This window comes from Symsagittifera roscoffensis, chromosome 10 (assembly GCF_963678635.1).
Source record: "Symsagittifera roscoffensis chromosome 10, txSymRosc1.1, whole genome shotgun sequence".
NCBI classification, from domain to species: domain Eukaryota; kingdom Metazoa; phylum Xenacoelomorpha; order Acoela; family Convolutidae; genus Symsagittifera; species Symsagittifera roscoffensis.
The window spans coordinates 11,512,452-11,529,971 of record NC_087071.1 but is presented as its reverse complement, the minus strand read 5'-3'; positions in this window follow the sequence as shown (position 1 = coordinate 11,529,971).

Here is a 17,520-nt window from a genome sequence, read left to right as displayed (position 1 = left end):
TAGTTATTTCTATTTTGGTTATTTTGGCTATTTGATGGACTATATCTATTTTGTGAGAAGTTTCGTGAATTTATTTGTTCGGCCGATCTACCTCTATAACTGGAGTTATATGGTGATTGATTTATTGACTAATTTGAGTTGCCTGTGGTTTTCCAGAGCTATTATTACTGTATATATTCTTGTTTGGTAGGTTTTGATCTTTTTTCATATATTGATAGAATGACTTATTTGGTTCTTTGTGCTTTTGAGGTTTATTCTGATTGTCTTGTTGTTTTTGTCTAGATTCGGCAATACTGTGTCCGTATCGTCGGCAATAATTACACCATTTTTTGAAAGATGGTTTGCCTTTAAAGTTTGGGTTCTTTTCATAGATTTTTAATATTTCAGTGATTTTTTCAATCAGGTCTGTATCTGATCCTTGTGTGTTATTTATATGTGTAGTATTTGTTTTGATCTGATTACCATAGTGTAGTTTTAGATTTTCTGTTTCTTCAAGTTTCATTGTGATTTCTGCTAGTTCTAATTTATCTACTAACTTTCTAAATTCTAAATCTGGTTCTCCAATTGAGGAAGGATGAGATGCTCTCTTTTTTATAGCTATTTTCCTTAATTGAGGTGTTAAGATCATCATTAAAGTTTTTGTCATTTTTGCGTTTTTGTAATCATGTGTATTGAGTGAATATGCTTTCCCAACTAGTGTTTCGATTCGAACTGCTAATTGTTTAATTGTTTCATTTGGTAATCTGCGAATTTCGTTGCATAAAACTCTTTGATGTTGTTTGTTTCTTTCAGAATCAAATATTTTCGAAATTTCTTGTGTGAATCTTTTCCAATCTGATTTTCTAAATCTAAATTCTAAATCTGGTTCTCGAATTGAGGAAGGATGAGATGCTCTCTTTTTTATAGCTATTTTCCTTAATTGAGGTGTTAAGATCATCATTAAAATTTTTGTCATTTTTGCGTTTTTGTAATCATGTGTATTGAGTGAATAAGCTTTCCCAACTAGTGTTTCGATTCGAACTGCTAATTGTTTAATTGTTTCATTTGGTAATCTGCGAATTTCGTTGCATAAAACTCTTTGATGTTGTTTGTTTCTTTCAGAATCAAATATTTTCGAAATTTCTTGTGTGAATCTTTTCCAATCTGATTTTATGTCTATAGGTAGTACTGAAAACCAATTTTGGGCTGCGCCATCTAGTGTTGTTTGTATTAATGCTGTGCGTCTATGTATCCAATTTTGATGGAGTGGCGTAATAATTGGTTCGGGTCCTACATTTAAAATTAAATTTGCTGTGGCTGCATTTAGGCAATCTTCTACTGAGTATTCAGGGCCTGCTCCTGTGAATAGCATTAATGGTTTATTGGATGTTATTGACGGTCCTCGCTTTCAATATGGATTCATCGTCATTTGGAGTGACTCTGCGGCGTTTGTTGTTTGCGAGAAAATTGTAAAATGATTTTTTGTTATTTCATGTTGCTGGAGGTAATATGGTAGCGGCCTATCATATTGCATTTGATTTGGTTAGTAGGAATGCATAGTCATTGGGTTTTGTTGTTGTATAGGGTGATAAGATTGTTGGTTAATTGAGTTTTGTATATGCATTGGTTGTTGATTCTGCATATCTGCTGGATCTTGTAAGTAAATTTTCATATTTTGGGATGGTTGAGATTGTCGCGGTCTTTGTTTGCAATATTCTTGTGTATATGGTGCAAAATGTCGGGTTGATGATAATCATCAACATCAGATGATAAGTAATTTGTGTAATAAGGTGTTTGTTGTTTATTAATATTTTGTTGAAAAAATGGGTAATTTTTACTATGATCCTGTGGAGGATGTGGATTATCTGGGAAATTTACTGAATTGGTCGATGTATTTGGTAGATTCCAATAATGAGAACATACGTGGTTTAGGTTTAGCATGTTTTTTTGGGGGGTTTGATTTGTTTTTGATTGATGTGCATAATTATAGTTGTGTTCTGCAAAAGTGTTTCTTGTGAACGTTTTTCGTGTTTTTGACGGTTTTGTCATTGGTCTATATGCCTGATAGTCCATATGTGATTGTTTTGGAGCAACCGAAGGTTTAAGGGTCGATTGTAAGGTTACTTGTGGTAGTGATGTATTTGTATTTTTCGGTGTTGTGAGGTTTGGACGTATGGTGAGATACTTTGTTGAGTAGTTGTTACTTTTGTTTGAACTATTTCTTCAATTATGAAGTGTGATGGTGTTTGAATATCTTGTTGTGTAAGCTTTCTAGTTCCATTGAGATTTCCATAATGTATAACTGTTGATTTTAAGCTGTTATTTCGTGTATCAGGTAAAAATGTATTATAATTTAAAGGTGTTGCATCAATCGTTAGTGGTGTTATTTTTACATAATCTTTGTGAAAAGATATTGTACTTATTGCTTGACTTGAGATATCTGCGGGAGAATTTAAAAATGCTGGATGAGATCATTCAGGGTCCCAAAAATAATCTGATTGTTCCGCAATGACAGTGTCGTCATTGGTACTTTGGGGTCGGGGTCTAAAGGTTTTTCTTGCTTGTTCAATTCAGTCGATTTTATGTGTAAAATAATCAATTGTGAACCATGCTAGTAATTTTTGAAAAATCATGTTTAGTGTTTTGTGAGACATCGTTATTGGTAAAATTTTCACGGATTGCGTTTAAAAATGTTGAAAATGCCACAATTTTGTTTCCTACTTTTGTATGTTTTGATGTTTGGACTGATGATGTACTTTGAGCTTCTAGTTTTCTAATATAGATATATTACTATATATTTTTGCAAAAACTTCGTTGGTGAATATTGAGTGTGCTCTCTGTGAGTTTTGGTATTGTATGCTTTTGATATATTCTGTGAATACTTTTGAAAATTCTAAATCAATATCGCCTGTTTGGATAACATATTTGCCATGAAGTGTTCTTGGTGTACTGATTTCTATAGTGTAGATTCCGTACTGTTGTGTTAGGTGACAAATGTCTGACAAATAATGTTCTATAATTTGTCTTTTGATTTTTATATCTGGGAATTCTGGTTTGCATGGACTGATTCCTGGCTCAAACAAATTTACGAGTAAGTTTTTGCAAAATCGTGTTTGTCCTTTATCACAGGGCGAATTTATAACAAAGGGAAAAACTGCTTCTCCGTCTGGACTTTCGTCACTTTGAGTGTTGCTCATTTTTTCGTTTGATGACTGTTAATATATAATTATCAACATGTCTAATTGGTTGATTCCAATTGTATAGATGTACTGGTTTGTGTTTATATAACTTTTTTATTCTTCTTTTTCCTCTTTTTGATGAGTTTGAAGTTGTTTCTGAATCGGAAAAATATAACTGATCATGGATTGGGCAATTTTTGTTTACTGATTCTTGTAATTTGTATAGTGCGTCTAGACTACTGAATTCTGATTCGGAGAATGCAATTTTATTTTTGAAAATCTTTTTCGTGTTATCTGTCTTTGTTTACTTATAATTTTTCTTTTTAGTCTTTTTATTGTTTGTCGTTTTGATCGAATGTATCCAACTGTTTTGTGTATGCGAGTTATTACAAGATCATAGGTTTGGTTGTCTATTTCACAATTTGTGTAATACGATGGTTTGTTTATTTCCTAAATTTTTCAATGACATAAGGTTTAGGATGAGGGATGCAAGAAGTTATTAGTGATTTTATTTTTCCTAGACTGTTAGTCCTTACGATTTTTTGGTTAGCTTAACCTGGGTCTTTTTTGTTCAGGGTTGGAGAAAAAACAATATCAGTTCCGGAGACTGATTTGTACTTTCTCGTGGCTAGTCTAAGTTAAGGTGTTAACTTACTTAACCTTACTTAGGGGTAGTGATTGTGTTCAAGGGTTGGAGAATGATAAATCGATCCACAAGGTTCAGGTATAAATAGAACACAAGTAGTTCGTTAGATACTATTTTAAACTTAGTAAGTTTAAGATTCATCCTAGGTCAGGTAATAGGAGGGTTCAAGTGAAGGATGAATAACCGAAGTTCTTCACTGTTTAGCCCAATATGAATGGTTAGCGTGATTAAAAAATTTCTATTAGTTCTGGGTCTTTTGAAAAGGTTGGATAGTGAATCCACGTTTGGGGTCGTTAGACACTTGATAAGTGGATGATGGAGAACAAAATTGTTCTTTTCAATCCAAGAATAAAAGTTGATGATCAAAATTTAAAATTTAAAAGATAGAAAATTGATTTAGATCCAAGGAAAGCCTTGATGATATGGTTTACGATTAAATAAACTTACGTTTAACATAAGTTAAATTTATTTGGTAAAAGGTTTTATCTTTTGATGATTTAAGTTGATTTGTGATTGCTGTTATGTTTATGTGATAAAGCTGGAACAACAGGATGATTTATATGTACTAACAATTTATTGTCATGCTACTAATTTTAATTTTTGTTTTCAATAAATTTTTTTTCAAATGTTTTATATATTACTGCAGAATTGGAGGGAACGATTTGAGATGTTTTTATCAATCTTTATTGAACAATAATAATTTTATCTAGCGCCTGAAATAATCATTGAAGATTTCCTTCAAGGATTTTATGTTTGCGAATGAAAATCTAAATTCATTGCTAGTAAGATTCTAAATATAAAAGTTTGTGTTGGCTTTTGCCGTACGACCATCAAACTAAATGGTAAGTTTCTATGTAGTCGTATGTCGTCTCTTGTCCGAGGTCTTTTTCGAATACCGAGTAGTTCTCGTATTGTGCGGAATTTCGGCTCTGATCTGTTGAGTCGTAGAGACATTTCAATTAAGTTATTGTCGTGTTACATTTTGAAAATGTTTTGTCTAGTTTCTAATCTATTTTTGGTTAATTCTAAGCTATTTTGTTTTTTGAGGTCTTTTTTCGAGATTTGTGGTCGCACCAAATGAGTTAAGTTGTATGGTGTATAACTCATAGAGTAATTTCAGATAGGGTACACCGTCTGCTCGTCACGCTATCTTATTTTCGGCCGGATAGAGTCGTGCAACTTCTTAGTCTAATACCGATCCTAATCTTACTCTTATATCTTCTAGTCTCAGTGTGTTTTACTAGCTTCTGCTAGGATCAATCGTTCTAGAGTATACTGGCTTATTGCGACTGCTGAAGTTCTCTTAGAGAGGTAACTAATTTCTAAGTTAAATTCAAATCTCTCTGGTGCTGAAATTACAAGTATTGTCAGCACTTACAAATAAGTGAGTTGTTAGTTAGATGGAATATGATTTGTTAATATTAAATATTTTATAGTGATAAAATATCTAATTTATCCAATAATAAAATGTAGTTTAGATCAGGTTCCACGGGGCTGCTTTCATGTTTTCGTTTTTTAGTATTTGATTGTCGAAGTATGTAATTGCATTTTTCTTGAGTATGAGTGGTCTAAAAATATTACTCTGAGAAAGCTGCTTGAACTAAAGATATTCCATAGAATAGTCTATTAAATTCGTATCGTTGACTTCCAAAAACAAATTGTGTTAATCGTCGTGATTGTTCGTCTAATGGCATTTTGTTGGACGCACTATTCATATCTGCATTTGTGAAATATTTACCGTATATTTTTGTTAGAATTACTTGAATGGGTTCAATAGGCCAATTGCATTTAGATTCATCAATTAGTGAATTGAGATATCTAGCGTCTAGAACTATTTTGAGTGATTCTCTTTTGGCTAGGATTTATTTACTGGGTTTCTTCTTTATTTACTGGAGATATGATTTCATATTGTTCTAAAAACTCGAGTAATCTATTTACCTTATCAAGTAAGTGTATTGGTACTTTGCTTGCTCTTTGTTTTTTGAAAACTGCATCAGGTTTCAAAGGAATATGAGATGGTGAATTTACTTTTCCAACGTCAAATTTAGATGGTGCATAAACTGTTGGGTATTTTAATAATAATTTGGCTAATTTGTCGATTTCGTTTTGTGTTATTTGAGAGTGTTGAAAATTGAACATTCTTAAGATATATTGTTGTTCTTCTGTATTTTGTGATATTTTAAATGTTGGTTTAAAATAGGGTGTTTTTTTGAAATAATCTGTATTTTTTTCCGTTGCTGTTTATATTATTTATTGATAATTCTTCATCAAGAATCGTTGATTGACATATGCCTAATAGTTGTAATATATTATTGACTCGAAATGCTACTTCGTTTGTGGGCGAAGTTGTTGCACTTGTTTCACAGTATCCTAAAAGTCCTAAAGGTAATGTTATTTGGTATGGTGAATTCTTATGTACGTGTAACGAAATAATATCAGAGTTTGAAAGTTTCATGTCTTTTATGGATGAAATTGTTAGTCTAAAAAATTTATGAATCGGTTCATTTCAAGGTCTGACATAAAAATATGTTGTTTATTTTGGTTTTTATCATAATGGTGAACTTGTTTGATTGAGAAATTATATACATTTCCTGATAGTGGTTTCAGATATTTTTGTTCCTGCTGGTATATAGGGTAAAATTTGGAGAAAAATGGCGGTTGTTTGTTTAATCTTCGAAAAAATTGCTTTCTTGTGTACGTGTTTTGCATTCTTGTGTACTTATTTTTTATATGTATTTTACTAATTAAAATATTTATTGCTGGGATAAATTTAGTTATAAATGGTATTCCAATGATATTCTGTTTTAAATCCGTTGTGCGGAATGTCTGTTCAAACGGTTTGTTTAAGAGTTTGTCTTGTTCCATTGTTCTAGTGGGAACAAGGAAAAGTTGGATTTTTCCATAAATATTTAATGTTGAGCCTTGTGCTGTTGCTAGTTTACTGGCTGTTTTCATGGGTATTAAGTTTGGATGTAATGTTTTGATTTCATTCCAAGTGGGAATATTGATGATATTTGGTTCTGCTCCTGAGTCGATTAAAAATCTATTTCAAGGTCTGGTGGTTGAAACTCTTTATTTTTGGACTTTCTAAGAGAAATGGAAAAGTCCAATTTTTTTTTGGTAGTTCTTTTCGTATGTTATAATAAATGTGGTTTGTACTTGAGCATTGTCTTTCGTCTTTTTCGGGTTTGATTAGTGTTAATTTTTTTTTCTTCTTGTTTTACTGGTACACTATTACTCATAGGTCTAGTGTAGTAATCATGAAGAAGTTCCAAATGATTTTCGTAATTGTGTGAATGGAAGGGTTGTTCATATATGATAGGTTCATAGTTATTTTCAACTGTTATCATATTGACTGAGATGGTGTTATCCGTATCACTTTCGCTATCTGTTGATTCACAATTAATGTGATTTAGTTGTAATTCAGTACTTTCTGTGTTATCGATACCGGGGAGGGGGGGGGGGGTCTGAAGTTGTTTCTTCAGTTGTGTGTACTTGGTTAATTTGTCTTTGATGTTTAGGTGTGTTGCTTCTATACTTGTTTTGTGAATCTAGATAATGGTTATTATTCCTATGAGGGGATTGGGAATAATTTCTTTGTTGATTGTTATAGTTTGGATTCCTATTTTGTGAATTATTTTGTGATGTTTTTTGATAGTAACTGTTATTGGGTCTTTGATAGTTGGATCTGTTGTATGAATTATTTCTTGATCTATTGTTTAGATTTTGGTTGTTGATCCTGTGGTAATTTTTTTTCTGTCATTTTTCTATTTTTCTTTCTTTTTGAGATGTTTTTGTTTCTGATGTATAAGATATTTGGTGGTTTAAATTTTGTTGTTGAATTGTTTTCTAATACTCATTTTTCTTTCGGTATTTTGATTTTGTTCCGTTTTTGAATAGTTCTGAATAGTTTTTAAACCTGTAAAAGAATATAATTGAGTTTATTCTCGAAGTGCGTATTCTTTTGGATAATAAGGCAATAGATTGTTACGGTGTTGAACAATTTCTTTTTTACTGGAGTCAGTAAGTTTATATGTTACTTCGGTGGGTTTATCAATTATTTGATTTGGTCCTTTTCGGAGTGGTTGTAAATTTTTGGAAATTCCTTTTTGTGTTTTGAAATTGGGAGTTAAAACAAATGTTCCTATTTTAAAATATGTTGCTGGCATAAAGCGTGAATTAATTTGGTTACTTTTGTTTTGCCTTTGTAACAATTTCTTTGTTACTTTTTGGTAGATTTCATTATGTTTTTTGTCTCTAATTAATATCCATTCAGTATGTGTGCCGTAAAATAATTTTAAAATTTGTGGATGATGAAAGTGCTCTTCATCATGCGTGTGTAGTGTTAGATTATAACATATTGAAACTTTATTTGGTTGACAATAACTTGGTGTAATGTTTTGAGCATTTGTTGTGAACATAATTGGTTTTCGTGGTTTTTGATTAAAAATCGTTTCGTGTGGTGACATTCCTAATGCTGTTGTGATTTGTGAATTATTAGATAAAGGGAATAATTTTACATCTGCTGACCATTCAGTGTATCGTGTATCATTTCCATTTATGATACATCTAAGATATTCTAGTAATGAACGGTTCATACCTTCGACTAATGCGTTTGTCCAAGGTGCATGAGATGTACGTGATTTGTGTTTAATTTTATATAGGTGACTTAGTGTGATGATTCCAATGTTAATAAATTCTGTGCCGTTCTCTGTGACTAGAATGTCGGGTAGTCCGAATTTTGCTATCCAATGTTCTTGAAGTTTTGTATGTGCATAATACGCATTACAACGTGGTACTGGGTTGAGTGCTACGTAGTGTGTAAATGCATCATTAATGACCATAAAATAAGAGTTTCCTTCGGAGGATGGTGAAATTGGTTCTTATGTGTCAAATGAAATTCTATGATTGAAATATAGACTTTGTCCTTTAAAATCTTGTTTTTGTGCGATTTGTCTTTGATTTGGATAAGGTTTATTCAATTGGAATATTATACAATCGTTGCATATTGGTTTAATCCAAATTGGATTGTTTGGGAAGTAAAAAATTTGTGTAAAATTTGATTATGTCTTTTCTGATCCTGAGTGTCCTTTTGTTTTTACTGTATGTGATATGTTGAATGAATCAACATCATACTTAAAGGAAGACAGGAAACTTTAGAATCATATGTTTGGTATTCTAGAAGATCTGTGTTTTCATTTTTAGTAGCATGATTAAGTTTTCTAAAATATCGGAGGAGTGCTTTATTTCCTAAAATGCTTGTATCAGCTTTTGTTGGTTTCGTTTTATCTTTGTGCCATAATTTGAGTTGTCTATTAACAGGGTCAAGGTTTTGAAATTTTTGTAATATTTTTTGTTGTGTAATTGTCTCTGTTGGTGGTAGAAATTGGTTTCTACTTCTAGTTTTGATAGGGGGATTGTGTCAAGTGGGTCATGAAGGTTCAAGACTTGATTCATTGTGTATTTTAAATCATTTGGTAATGGTCCTGATAAGTTTATGGTATCAGTTAAATTTTCTTTTTCTTTTAATGTAAAGGATCTTTTTTGCGTGGTTGTTGTTTAATTTGCTTTTGTTGAGTATTATTCTTGATCCAATGTGAATATGGAATTGGTTTAAATGTGGATGTTCCTAACAAATCAACTTCATAGTGGTTATTTTGACAATCTAAATAACGTGGGAAATAATGGAAAATATTTAACTGAGATTGATATATGTCAGTCTTTACTGCATATTTGCATTCTAATTGTAGTGATGTTTCATTTTTTGCAAGATAAAATTTAATAATTTGTGGTATTTCAACTGTAGTTTTTCGTGTGAGTAGTTCAGGTGGTGTATTCTACTTAGTGTATCTGGTAATGCAAGGTTTTTTCCTGCTGTCCAAATTATATTTAAGTTTGGAAATTTCGTTAGGATTAATTGAAATCTGTAAACTCTATGATTTGGATTTGATTTTTGTGTAAATAGAAATATAATTGGTTTGTGATCTCTAAATAAAACTGTTGGATGTTTTGATCCAAGTATCAAAAATTCGTATTCTGTAAGTGTATATAATATAGCTGTGCATTCTCTCATAAGGGTAGAGAATCGTAATTCAGCTTGTGTAAATAAGCGAAAATTTGCTGATATAAGATTCATTTTATGCGTTCCATTGTGTGATTGTAACAATGCTGCGCCGATGCCAAAATTTGAAGCATCGCACATTGCATAAATTGGCTGATTTGGGTCTGGAATTGTATTTGATATTTGTTCTGTTACGAGTTTTCTGATTTCTTCAAATCGTGTTTGATGTTCTGTTGTCCATTCAAAGTTATTTTGCTGTCTAAGGATGTTATAGAATGGTCTTAAATATAATTGCTTCTTGTATACATATTTACTCTAGAAGTTTAACATTCCAAAGAATTCTTGGTTTTTCTTTTTATTTGTTGGTGGCTGCAGTTTTGAATTGCGTCTGTGCGCGACAATTTTAATGGAGTTGTAGTGTTTCTTTCAATAATGTGTCCAAGAAACTTTACGCGTGTTAGGAAAAAATGTGATTTGTCCGGGGCTGCTTTCATGTTTTCGTTTTTTAGTATTTGATGATATTGTTCTAAAAATATAAACATTTCATCTTCAGTTTGTGATTGCGGGAAAACATCGTCGAAGTATGTATTTGCATTTTTCTTGAGTATGAGTGGTCTAAAAGTTTTACTCTGAAAAAGCTGCTGGTCCTATGGATATTCCATAGAATGATCTATTAAACTCGTATTGTTGATTTCCAAAAACAAATTGTGTTAATCGTCGTGATTGTTCGTCTAATGGCATTTGGTTGTACGCACTATTCATATCTGCATTTGTGGAATTTTTACCGTATATTTTTGTTAGAATTACTTGAATAGGTTCAATAGGCCAATTGCGTTTAGATTCATCAATTAGTGAATTGAGATATATAGCGTCTAGAACTATTTTGAGTGATTCTCTTTTAGCCAGGATGATAATTGGGTTAATAAAGGTATTTCCGTTTGGTTATTCTTCTTTATTTACTGGAGACATGATTTCATATTGTTCGAAAAATTCGAGTAATCTATTTACCTTATCATGTAAGAGTATTGGTACTTTGCTTGCTCTTTGTTTTTTGAAAACTGCATCAGCTTTCAAAGGTAAATGTAATAATGAATTTACTTTTCCAACGTCAAATTTAGATGTTGCATATCCTGTTGGGTATTTTAATAATAATTTGGCTAATTTGTCGAATTCATTTTGTGTTATTTGAGAGTGTTGAAAATTGAACATTCTTAAGATATTTTGTTGTTCTTCTGTATAAGGTGATATTTTAAATGTTGGTTAAAATAGGGTGTTTTTGTGAAATAATCTGTATTTTTTTCGTTGCTGATAATATTATTTTTTGATAATTCTTCATCAAGAATCGTTATTGACATTTGTCTGATGGTTGTAATATATTATTGACTCGATATGCTACTTCGTTTGTGGGCGAAGTGTGCACTTGTTTCAAAGTATCCTAAGAGTCCTAAAGGTAATGTTATTTGGTATGGTGAATTATTATATACGTGTAACGAAATAATATCAGAGTTTGAATGTTCCATGTATTTTATGGATGAAATTGTTAGTCTAAAACATTAATGAATCGGTTTAATTTCAAGGTCTGACATAAAAAGTTGTTGTTTATTTTGGTTTTTATCATAATGGTGAACTTGTTTGATTGAGAAATTATATACATTTCCTGATAGTGGTTTCAGATATTTTTGTTCCTGCTGGTATATAGGGTAAAGTTTGGAGAAAAATGATGGTTGTTTGTTTAATCTTTGAAAAAATTTTAAAGCCGTGTTTTTCATTTTTGTGTACTTATCTTTTATATGTATTTTACTATTTCAAATATTTATTGCTGGGATATATTTAGTTATAAATGGTATTCCAATGATATTCTGTTTTATATCCGTTATGTGGAATGTCTGTTTAAACGGTTTGTTTGAGAGTTTATTTTGTTCAATTGTTCTAGTGGGAACAAGGAAAAAATGGATTTTTCCATAAATATTTAATGTTGAGCCTTGTGCTGTTACTGGCTGTTTGCATGGGTATTAAGTTTGGATGTGGGAGTATTGATGATATTTGATTCTGCTCCTGAGTCGATTAAAAATCTATTTCAAGGTCTGGTGGATGAAACTCTTTATTTTTTGGACTTTCTAAGAGAAATGGAATTGTCCAAAAAAAACTTTTGGTAGTTCTTTTCGTATGTTTTGATAAATGTGGTTTGTACTTGAGCATTGTCTTTCGTCTTTTTCGGGTTTGATTACAGTGTTAATTTGATTTACTTCTTGTATAACTGGTACACTATTACTAAGAGGTCTAGTGTAATAATCATGAAGAAGTTCCAATTGATTTTCGTAAATGTGTGAATGGAAGGGTTTTTCATATATGATAGGTTCATAGTTATTTTCAACTGTTATCATATTGGTTGAGATGTTGTTATCTGTATCACTTTCGCTATCTGTTGATTCACAATTAATGTGATTTAGTTGTAATTCAGTACTTTCTGTGTTATCGATACCGGGGGGGGGGGGTCTTAAGTTGTTTCTTCAATTGTGTGAACTTGGTTAATTTGTCTTTGATGTTTAGGTGTGTTGCTTCTATACTTGTTTTGTGAATCGGGATAACGGTTATTATTCCTATGAGGGGATTGGGAATAATTTCTTTGTTGATTGTTATAGTTTGGATTCCTGTTTTGTGAAATATTTCGTGATGTATTTTGATAGTAACTGTTATTGGGTCTTTGATAAATGGATCTGTTGTATGGACTGTTTGTTCATCTATTGTTCTGATAACGCTGATTTCGATCATTTGAATAGCTTTTATCCCTATTGTTGGAATAGTTCCTGTTTCTATTGTAAGACGAGTTTCGAGATCTATCGTTTGAATAGTGTCTATTCCTAGAGTTTGAATGGGAACTGGTATCAAATGAAAATTTTCTTCTGTTTGAATTTGATCGTGAATAGTTGTTTCGATACTGATCATTTTGACTGCTTGATCGATGTCAGTTTTGTGAGAAGTTTCGTGAATTTCTTTGTTCTGGTGATCTGTCTCCATAACTAGAGTTATAATGTGACTGGTTCCTTGAATAATTTTGATTTGGAAGTGGTTGTTCAGAGCTACTATTAGTAGGTATATTTTTATTTAGTAAACTTTGATCCTTTTTCATGTATTGGTAAAATGATTTAATTGGTTCTTTGTACTTTTGTGGTTTATTCTGGCTATCTTGCTGTTTTTGTCGACACTCGGCGATGCTGTGTCCGCATGTTTGGCAATAATTACACCATTTTTTGAAAGATGGTTTACCTTTTAAATTTGGATTTTTCTCGTAGATGTTTAAAATTTCGGAGATTTTTTTCGGATAAATCTATATCTGAATACTGTATGTTGTTTATATGTGTAGTATTTGTTTGGATTCGATTAACGTATCGTAGCTTAAGGTTCTCTGTTTCTTCAAGTTGCATTGTGATTTCAGCTTGTTCTAATTTATCAACTAGTTTTCTAAAATCTAAATCTGCTTTTCCAATTGAGGAGGAATGTGATGCTCTCTTTTTAATTGCAATTTTCCTTTATTGAGGTATTAGAGTCATCATTACAAGTTCTGTCATTTTCAAGTTTTTATAATCATGGGTGTTAAAAAAAATTGCTTTTCGAACTAGTTTTTTGATTCTAACTGCAAATTGTTTGATTGTTTCGTTTGGTATTCTACGAAATTCTACGAAATTCGTTACATAGAACTCTTTGCTTTTGTTTGTTTCTTTCAGAATCGAACATTTTTGAAAATTCTTGTGTGAACCTTTTCCAATCTGATTTTATATCTATAGGTAAAACTGAAAGCCATTTTTGAGCTGCGCCATCAAATGTTGTTTGGATTAACCCTGTGCGTCTATGTATCCAATTTTGGTGGAGTTGTGTATTTATTGGTTCCGGTCCTATATTTAATATTAAATTTGCTGTGACTGCATTTAAATAATCTTCTACAGAGTATTCCGGATCTATGCCTGTAAAGAACATTAATGTTTTTTTTGATGTTATTGACGATCCACCCATTAGGTATGGATTCATTGTCACTTGTAGGGATTCTGCGGCATTTGGTATCTGTGAGAAGTTTGTAAGTTGACCTTTTGTTATTTCGTGTTGTTGTAAATATTTTGGTAACGGTATTTAATTTTGTATTCGTGTTAATTGGTAAGAATGTGTACTGACAGGGTTTTGTAACTGTACTGGTTGGTAGGATTATGTACTAGTTTGATTTTGCATGGGCAATGGTTGGTAATTTTGTGTATTAGCTGAATTTTGTGGATAAAATTTTATGTTTTGAGATGCTTGATTTTGTCGAGGTTTTTTTACACTATACTCTTGTGTATATGGTGCAAAAAAATTTGGTTCATAGTAATCTTCATCATCTGATGATAAATAGTCGGATGTATAATAGGGTGTTTGTTGTTTTTTTTCTACTTTGTTGAAAAAATGGGTAATTTTCAATCTGATCCTGTGAGGGATGTGGATGGTCATGGAAATTTACTAAGTTTGATGATGTATTTGGACAAATTGATTTTTGTGAAAACAAATGATTTTGAGTAAATATTTGGGGGGAATGAGTTGTTTGTGATGGATTGACATAATTATAATTGTGTTCTGCAAAATATTTCTTGTGAATGCTTTTCGGTATTGCGATGGTTTCGTCATTGATCTATACGTTTGATAATCCATATGTGAATATTTTGGAGCAAATGACGGTTTAACCGTATATTGTATTGTTACTTGTGGTAGTATTGGATTTTTGGGTCTTAGCGTTGTAAGGTTCGGATGTATTGGTGAAATACTTTGTTGTGTGGTTGTTACTATTGTTTCATCTATTTCCTCATTTATGAAATGTGATGGTGTTTGCGTATCTTTGTTGGGTAAGATTCCTAGTTCCATTTAGATTTTCCTGTTGTACAAATTTTGAGTTTAAACTACTATTTTCCCTTCTGTCAGGTAAAAATGAAGTGTAGCTAAAGGTGTTGCATCTATTGTGAGTGGAATTACTTTTACATAATCTTTGTGAATAGAGATTGTTTTGATTGCTTGACTTGAGATGTCTATTGGTATGTTCAGAAATAATGGATGAGACCAATCAGGGTCCCAAATCTTATTGTTCTGCAAGAACAGTGTCGTCATCTGTACTTTGGGGTCTAAAATATTTTCTTGCTTGTGCAATTAAATCAATTAAATGTGCCTTGATGTTTGAACTGGTGAAGTACTTTGGGTTTCTGATTTTTCTAGTATAGATAATTAACTATAATTTATAGAGAATACATCATAAGTAAATAATGAATTCGCTCTCTGTGGGTTTTGTTATTGAATGTTTTTATGTTTTCTGCGACTACTTTTGAAAATTCGATGTCGATGTTGTCTGTTTGAATGAGATGTTTACCATGAAATTTTCTTTGTCATGTTTACCGTGTACTGATTTCTATGGTATAAATTCCATAATGTTGTGTTATTTTACACATTCCTTTTAAATAATGATCGATGATTTGTCTTTTGATTTTTACTTCTGGGAGTTCTGCTTTACATGGGCTAATTCCTTTATATGGGCTTATCCACGAAGTTTTCCATCAAATTATGGCAAAATTGTGTTTGTCCTCTATCATCAGTAAGTGAATTGATGAGAAATGGAAAGACATCTCTGGAGTTGTCTCTGGAGTTTTCGTCTGGAATTTCTTCACTTAGACTCATTTTTGTGTTTTATAACTGTTAATGCATAGTGTTCAATATGTCTGATTGGTTGGTTCTAATTGTATAGACCTACTGGTTTATTTTTGTATATCTTTTTTATTCTTCGTTTTCCTTGTATTGATGAATGTGATGTGGTTTCTGAATCAAAAAAGTATAGTTGATCATGAACTGGGCAGTTTTTATTTACTGTGTCTTTCAATTTGTAAAGTGCATCTAAATTACTGGTTTCGGATTCGGAGACTGCGATTCTTTGCTTTGAAAATCTTTTTCGTGTAATTTGTCTTTGCTTACTTAAATTTTTTTGTTTGTCTTTTTGTTCGAATATATTCTATTGTGTGTTTGTGTGGGGTGATGACAACATCGTATTTTTTGTTATTGATTTCACAATTGTGTTGTACGATTGTTTGTTTATTTCCTAAATTGTTTAGTGACATAGCGTTTGGGATGATGGGTGCAAGATTGTTATTAGTGATTTTAATATCCTAGACTGTTAGTCCTTACGATTTTTTGTGGTTAGAACATATATTGCTGGCATAAAGCGTGAATTAATTTGGTTACTTTTGTTTTGCCTTTGTAACAATTTCTTTGTTACTTTTTGGTAGATTTCATTATGTTTTTTGTCTCTAATTAATATCCCTTCAGTATGTGTGCCGGAAACTAATTTTAAAATTTGTGGATGATGAAAGTGCTCTTCATCATGCGTGTGTAGTGTTAGATTATAACATATTGAATCTTTATTTGGTTGACAATAACTTGGTGTAATGTTTTGAGCATTTGTTGTGAACATAATCGGTTTTCGTGGTTTTTGATTAAAAATCGTTTCGTGTGGTGACATTCCTAATGCTGTTGTGATTTGTGAATTATTAGATAAAGGGAATAATTTTACATCTGCTGACCATTCAGTGTATCGTGTATCATTTCCATTTATGATACATCTAAGATATTCTAGTAATGAACGGTTCATACCTTCGACTAATGCGTTTGTCCAAGGTGCATGAGATGTACGTGATTTGTGTTTAATTTTATATAGGTGACTTAGTGTGATGATTCCAATGTTAATAAATTCTGTGCCGTTCTCTGTGACTAGAATGTCGGGTAGTCCGAATTTTGCTATCCAATGTTCGTGAAGTTTTGTATGTGCATAATACGCATTACAACGTGGTACTAGGTTGAGTGCTACGTAGTGTGTAAATGCATCATTAATGACCATAAAATAAGAGTTTCCTTCGGAGGATGGTGAAATTGGTTCTTATGTGTCAAATGAAATTCTATGATTGAAATATAGACTTTGTCCTTTAAAATCTTGTTTTTGTGCGATTTGTCTTTGATTTGGATAAGGTTTATTCAATTGGAATATTATACAATCGTTGCATATTGGTTTAATCCAAATTGGATTGTTTGGGAAGTAAAAAATTTGTGTAAAATTTGATTATGTCTTTTCTGATCCTGAGTGTCCTTTTGTATTTACTGTATGTGATATGTTGAATGAATCAACATTATACTTAAAGGAAGACAGGAAACTTTAGAATCATATGTTTGGTATTCTAGAAGATCTGTGTTTTCATTTTTAGTAGCATGATTAAGTTTTCTAAAATATCGGAGGAGTGCTTTATTTCCTAAAATCCTTGTATCAGCTTTTGTTGGTTTCGTTTTATCTTTGTGCCATAATTTGAGTTGTCTATTAACAGGGTGAAGGTTTTGAAATTTTTGTAATATTTTTTGTTGTGTAATTGTCTCTGTTGGTGGTAGAAATTTTTTTCTACTTCTAGTTTTGATAGGGGGATTGTGTCAAGTGGGTCATGAAGGTTCAAGACTTGATTCATTGTGTATTTTAAATCATTTGGTAATGGTCCTGATAAGTTTATGGTATCAGTTAAATTTTCTTTTTCTTTTAATGGAAAAGGATCTTTTTTGCGTGGTTGTTGTTTAGTTTGCTTTTGTTGAGTATTATTCTTGATCCAATGTGAATA